This window comes from Teleopsis dalmanni, chromosome 1 (assembly GCF_002237135.1).
Source record: "Teleopsis dalmanni isolate 2A chromosome 1, ASM223713v2, whole genome shotgun sequence".
Classification (NCBI taxonomy): domain Eukaryota; kingdom Metazoa; phylum Arthropoda; class Insecta; order Diptera; family Diopsidae; genus Teleopsis; species Teleopsis dalmanni.
The window spans coordinates 26,434,518-26,442,212 of NC_051846.1; the positions used below are offsets into that span (position 1 = coordinate 26,434,518).

At 26.4% G+C, this 7,695-nt stretch overlaps 1 protein-coding gene across 1 annotated transcript in view; it reads left to right on the plus strand.

Moving 5' to 3' along the window:
- LOC119672781 (cyclin-dependent kinase 14-like) overlaps positions 1-7,695 on the plus strand; it is a gene marked incomplete in the record, with an annotated part of 829,514 nt that overhangs the window by 674,913 nt on the left and 146,906 nt on the right.

A 7,695-nucleotide genomic window follows, 5' to 3' on the forward strand; every position in this document is an offset into this window, starting at 1 on the left:
TGCCTCCTATTTTGCGCTATTTTAAAACGTACATAGGTGCTATAGCATAGAAATGACTCAAAAACCTAGTATAAGAGTTGTCTGATCAATGCTAGTGTTTTGACTCATATACTTTATTTCTCTCTTTTTCTCTCTCCTCTCTCTCTCTCTATTTTTTTTCAACTTCGAGTAAAAATGTTTGTATAGTTTTGACCAAGATTCAATAAGGTTAAAACCGTTAGTAAAAGAGAATTAATTTTGAGTTTAAAAGATTAATTCGAAAAATAAGCAGTAAGTAACTAACTTGTTCTTGAGTTAGCATTATGTATTTTCAGTATGTTTTTAACTTGCTTAGCGTTACATTGGAAGAACGGAGATTAAGTTAGTAAGAATTTCGTAAAGGCTAAATAATTTCAATCAGCTGAAGAAAGCCATAAAACTCGTTATCCACCATGAAGCAGCAGAACTTCTTATATTGAAATTTTAACCAAATCGAATGCTTATGAATGGGCAAATAAATATTTTGATAGAGAATTAAACCATTGAAAGATATTGTTTATGTGGTGCAAAGTGGAGTTTCCAACTGACTATGAACTATTCATCTATGTAATTTTCTCAATAATAAATGTTATGCACATTTAGAAAGGTGAAAGGCATACATGTATGACAGTTGACATTAAAAGATCTAAACAATATTAATCTGATAAATATAAATTGAATTTATATTAAAAATAGTATAAAAAAAAATATTAAGAAGAAAATGAAGGTAAGTAGTTCAAATCGTGTGCCGATAGAGAAGCAAACAAGTTCGAAGACAATGAAAAAATGTACTGCTAGTAAAAGAGACAGTGCAAGATAAGCTCGTTGCCTTTTTTTTATGAACCTTTAGAGGGAAAAAAATCGCATATTTAATGCGTTGTAATGAAATTTTAAGCTATTCACAGCTTGTTTGCGTTTTATTACCTTTTAGATTGATTTTACAAGTTTAAATATTTATTTAATTATTAACTCACATTGTTTATGTTAGTAAGAATTAATATAATATTTTATTATGAGGCAATATAACAAATTTTTATCTCAAGTGTTCGAGTCGTTGTAAATATAATTACTTGCCATTATTGCCAATAATTTTCAATAGCAATTTTTTTTCATGTTCATAATAAAAATGCCATAAATTTATTGCCATAGATAATTTGGTTTGATTTTCGTCAAGATTTTGATATTAAACTTGTTTTATAGTTGCCGACATTTGATTTTTTTTATATCTCCGCTGATTCAATAGCAAAGTAATTATATTTTATTTTGTGCTTTTATTAAATTAATTTTATAATTCTTATTTGTACAAGCTTTGAACAAATTATTTAACATTTTACATACCTTATAATTAAAATCAATTTATAATAAGACTAAAAATGGGGTTTTTAGCAATTAAATATATGAATAGTAGTTAAATATTAATATACTCAATATTGAATCATGTGAATTAACGAAAAGTGTGGGAAAATTTTGCAAGATATAAAGATTAAGTAATACCATCCGAATATATATATGGTAATTATAGTAATATTTAAAGTAGTGAATGATCTCTGAAGCATTTTCAGAAAAAGTCATACCCTAGGACAAGTGTATTAACTTTCATAGTTCTAGCTTATTTAAGAAATTATAAAGACTTAATGGTAAGGTTTAAGGATTAAGTGACAAAATTTTAAAAAATTTGTAAGTTCATGACAGCAAACAGCAAACACTTAAATATCTGAATCTAAAAAGATATTAATAAAGAGAAGCGAATTTAATTAGAATGGCAACGACATCTGACAGCGAAATCTGATGGAATTGGATAATAACTTAGTATCATATAGTCAGAAATGAGAAAGTAGGTTGAAATATGTGTGGTCAATAGATTTTATGTCAGGAATCCAAATTTGTTTATACATAAATGAATATTCTTAAAAGAAAATGGTATTAAATTATATGTGTGAAGATATGAATCAACTTTGTTAAAGTTCACTTTCGATTGATTTTTACTAAACTAACTAAACAATAAGCCCTATAAGTATTGAAAGTCTAGCAGTCAAATTTCATCACTAAATCGGTTAATATTTTTTTATTATGATAATTACGTTTAAATAGTATCAATATTTTCAGAGAACAAGAGAAAAACAAAATTCCAAAGTTTAGCCTTCTCTACACTGTTAATAAGCACTTATATATTATGTTAAGTATCAGAATATAATAAGGATAAAAGTATAGCAAACATTGCGACCTGCTTGTATGTTTTGTATTACAACTAACTTTACCTAAATTATGGAAAGAAATTTGGTTTACAGATAAAGTCCACTATATAAATCATTTAATAGTTAATGCCCAGTACACTCACCTTAACTCAACTCAAGACTGCGAAGTCTTATTTATAATGATTTGTTTACAACTCTAACTCTTTTATTTAGGCTGTGATATTCTGATATGTTTTCTCTCAAACTAAAAAGGTGCAGGTAAACTGAATAATATTTTTTGTGACAAAAAAAATTGATAACATTTAGAGATAGTGGTATCATTCATAGATATATAGAAGACCTGCATTCATTGTTACCTATGTCTTAACTTCAGATATAAGAAATTTGGATACCTCAGGATCAGAATAAAAAATTTGATCTACGAATTGTATATACTAGTATCTAGTATTGAATATACTAAAATAAAAAAAATAAAATATACAAACGCTTTAAATACAGCTTAAATAGCCCGGGTACGAAACTTAAATAAATAAATTTAATTTAATATAAGAATTTTTTAATTTTAAATTTATTTAATTCGATTTAATTTATGTTAATTTAATTTTTAATAAATTAAAATTTAATTAAATGAATTTATATACTTTAAAATGTATTTAAATTAAATTTAAAATGATTTATTTAATATGTTATTATTATTTTTGACTTTATTTGACTATTTCAGTAGCGTAATACCTACTTGAAGAGTTATCACAAACATTTCCTTACAAAACAGTATTGAGATGAACATAGATTAAAAGATATATAATATAGTAATAATTTTTGTATCTGTTTAGTTGTAAATATACGATGTGATTGCAATTTTAATACACAAATTATTTGATAATAAAAGTATATAAATAACATTATAAAAATGAAAATAATAAAACAATATATATGCATTAAGAGAAATAAATTTTGTTTTATAACTTATTGTTGAAAGTAAGATTCACTAGCCAAAATATTTGATTTGTTATATATGTATATATATATATTAATATAGTTTTATCTTCTTTCGTCAACAAATGTTAGATTGAAATGTGCCAGCTGTTAGACATAATAAAAACCTTTTATTTTTATTATTTCTTGGATTTAGAACGAAATCAAGATCAACAAGCTGTCATGTATGATTCAAAAATCAATCTCTCAAATAATTTTGGCAATGACTTTACGTATATAAATAGTAAAATATATTACAATCATATATATCTTGACAAATTTGGAGTTTATATTATACAAAAAAAAGTTTTTAAATATATTTGTTTATGAAAAACTTTTAGATGTTTTTCAAGAACAAACAAATACCACTAAACTCCATATATTAGTCAAATCTTCCTATTTGGTTTGGAATCGCATAAATACTCGTACGTCAACAGTTACAGCCACGTATTGAGTTACGTTGACAGCATGCAAGAAACCGTTTCTTTCGTGCACTTCAAAAAATCAAAAAAAAAAACAATCAAAATTAAAATTAATCTCGATAAAAGCTCTACTCTTTGGTTTGAAATTGTATCTTTTTACGGTGACTTCGCTTTACTATTAAAGTCACGCTTTCAGCATTCCACAGAATCCCGATTTGACGTGGCATTAAGATCAATTATTTGATTTGGAAATCAAATCTGCATGAAATTTTAGAATTTTTGTTGTTTTCCGTAAACCGAAAACTTTTTAAGCAACTTAATTTACGCCGTAAAATTTTGAAGTTTTGGGCTTTTTATTTCAAAAAAAAAATACGCTTTTGATTTTTATTTACTTTGACATTTGGTTGTGCGAAAGATTGTCTGCTTAGGAGTTAGTAACTTACATGAATTCAAGTTGCTAAGACTAAGTGAGGTGAGAATGAACAATGGCTCATAAGATTTGATTAGATTTCTTATATGATTAGAGACTTGACATTGTGTTCGAGAGATTTTGATGATATCTGAATTGATGCATGTTTGCAGTGTTGATTTCAAAGAACTTTTGTCGGCGTTTTTGGCATAATTTTTTAAACAGCGGGTTCTTCGTATAATACGTACAATATTATATATATTACTTAAGCTAAATCTTTATACAATACCTAAATTCGAAGCAGAGAAACAAGACATTCCAAATTTAACCGGAATTTCATTAAATACAATTGATGTTATTATACATATTCGAAGGCTAAACCAAATTTTAATTTATGTTCTCTGCTTAGATAGATTTTATAAATTGAGTGTCCAATAAGAAGTAGATTATAAATAGATCTTTGAAGATAGAGATTCATAGGTAATCTCTAAATTTAAAAACATAAATTGATTATTATAATATCGGACAAAGCGTGTTTGTTGTCATTACTCAAAATAAAAACTTTTAATTTTTATTTAAATAGTAATATTAATAACATGATATTGTATATTTTTCTAAGATCATCATTATTTATTTAGTAACAGTAATATTTTATTGCAGAGTTCTGAAGTATTATATTTATATTTATATTATATTATAAAGTTATTCTTTAAATATAATTCTACGCCAATAAAAAGATGTTGTAGCGATAAAATTAAAGGATCCTTTTACCGTAAAATTGCAGCACTCTAAACGGAATAAATGTAAGCTTCTCATATGATGTCCAAAAATTTATGGCTGGTTTCCAACAAAGTATGCTTTCTAGACTAATCATTATAAATCATAATGCCGTTGTGCTGGATCAATAGCAATTTTTCCAACTTCATATTTGAACTGCATCAATCACGAGTTAAGGGTAGTAATGTTTCATAATAAATGATACTATTCCAATCCATTCCAATCCAATCCAATCCAACCAAACAAACAATATCATCTTCTTCTTGGGCAATCAGTTTAATGTGAACTATTTGTTATTATCTATTTTAATGTACCTCAAAATTGTTTCGAAATTTTGTTTTATAATTTGCTTAAAAGAATTTGGTTCATTAAGTTTTTTCCACTTAGTTTAAAAGACAATCAATATTGTTTTTGTAAGCAGTTTCATGTACACAGTTTAGATCATTTCCTGAATGATGTCTTTACTATTTAAATACTAACGATCTTAAGCTTTATCTATAATTTCATCGACTAATCTGTCATCGAAATGCCCAACAAACTTTTAACTACAACACCATACTGAACATTTTTGAAAGGTATTATCAGATAAGTAACCAAGTAACCAACTTTATATCGGATCACATAGTATATAATAGAGCAATGAATCGTATTGGTTCAGTGAGTTAAGAATAATCTGTAATGGCTCTGCATAAAACCATAAAGGTTTGGTTCAATTACATTAAAAAGTCGGAGATACAGCTTCAAAATCGGTTCAGGGTGTTAATATTATAGAATGAAAAGGGCCTGCATTACTGTCAATTATGATAAATATTATATAGTAATTACACAATTGTTTTTTAAATTAGTTGTAACAAATTATGGTTAAATAAAAATAAGTACAATTTTCTAAAGTACAAATTTTATAGGCTTAGGGCCATCATGATATATGCATGATATACTTGCCAAATATTTTTTTTTGTTAAGTATATTTTAAAAAAATTTCACAACCTAAACTAATCGTGAACATGAAAAATACCTTCTGGGAATGTTTGTGGGTAACCTTGTGCCAATATTGTGTGAATGTCATCATCTTAGATGACCGTAAGAAAATAATTTTACATCGAAGAAATATATAATGTATTATTAGTTAAAATAAGCTTGCAGATGCAGGTTTTCAATTATTTTACAACACACATAATTATAATAAGAACTACTTATATTTTATCTATAATAAACGGCAAATGTGTAGTAATAAATGACGTAGAAATAGTCTTCATCAAAGCTTTAATATTCTTTATATTGATTAATTTATTACAATTTAATTATTTACTAATAAAAAATATATATTTTAAAGACTGGTGCGTTTTTTGATAAGAAATCTTTGTATTTACTGAATATTTTTTAAAATGTATTAAAGTAAGTGTTTTGGCCTATTAACTACTGCAAAAATATATTAGCCGTGTTTTATTTGGAGCGCAAAAGTAACATATATGCCCTTAGTTTTTGTAAGGACGCTGGTAAAGTACTGGTAAGTATGCACTCTCGTAGCACAAACTGAAATTCAGGGAGTAATTTTTTCATATATCTTTCATATTCTACAAAATTATCTATTGTTTTATTTGTATAAGTGAATGCATTAAGATACCCCTACTGACTGATTTAAATATTTTTTCAAGCTTAGTTTGGATGAGGATAATTTCTATATGCTTCATAGTGAGCATTATGAAACAGATGAATGTAAACTGAGGGCAAAACTTAAATTCACTTAGAATAAATTTTTGACAAATTGAATAATGCTAGCTGATTTGATATTATATTGTGATGTGTCAATTAAAGTTTCATTGCAAAGAATCAAAATTGACTCTAGAAAATGCATAAATAATGATAACGAGTCGGTATAAATTACAACGCCTTAAACTGAATATTAAAGCAAGATATTCGAAATGCCGTGCTTTATAAATTTTGGTATGGCCATAAGCCTGTGGAAGTATTTAATGAGTGTCCAATAATATATGTAGGGTATGCATTATTCCTTTTTATCGTCTCAGAGGATCGTTGGTAACTATCAGGAATTAATTAAAGCAGTTAATCCGGAATTGTAAATCTGAAAAATTTTCTTTCAGGACTGGCTTCATTAATGTATAGAAATGATTGGATATAGTGTTAAAAAAATGAAAGTAAATTAAAAGTAGACCTTTAAAACTACAATTTTTATGGCAATGAACTACAGGACCTTATGTTAGTACTGTTGTACTAACAGTCCCATTGGGGGCGAGTGCATAGTCTTACTTTGACTAGACGAAGAATGAATTTTTCAGGCCTATCGATGCAAGTCTCTCAGACTTAAATAAAATACAATAAATTTTTAAATATATTTTGTAGCGGTACAGAACTGGGTAACGTAAATAAAAAATTATATATAAAAATTATATAGCTAAAGTAATTAGAACGGGTTGCAGGATTAAAAATAGAAAATTAAATCTTGAATGCTTTAAATTATAAAGTATTATTTATAGTATTATAAAATATTTTATAAAATGATTTAAAAGATCAGAAATTAATTTTAATTAATCATATTGTTTATATTTTTACTACGTTGTGTTCTTAACTACAAAATATACTTTTGTAAATTTTTTTCTACATTTACTCTGAATCCACGTTGAGGGCAAGTATAAAATGTTGTTGTAGTTTGCGACTTAATTCTTTTATTTTAGTTCTGTTAAATTAACTTTACATAATTCTACAAACCAAAGACGTTGGCTTTCTGTTTAATTAATTAAAATCAATTTAATTGAAATTAAATGAAAATGTGTTATTCTCAAATCACATCCCATAAAACTCAGCTGCGTTGCTACTTCTCGAGTTGTTGGTGTTGACACCAATTGCTTTGGCGCTTGTAGTTCTCGGTTTGCGTGGGTGC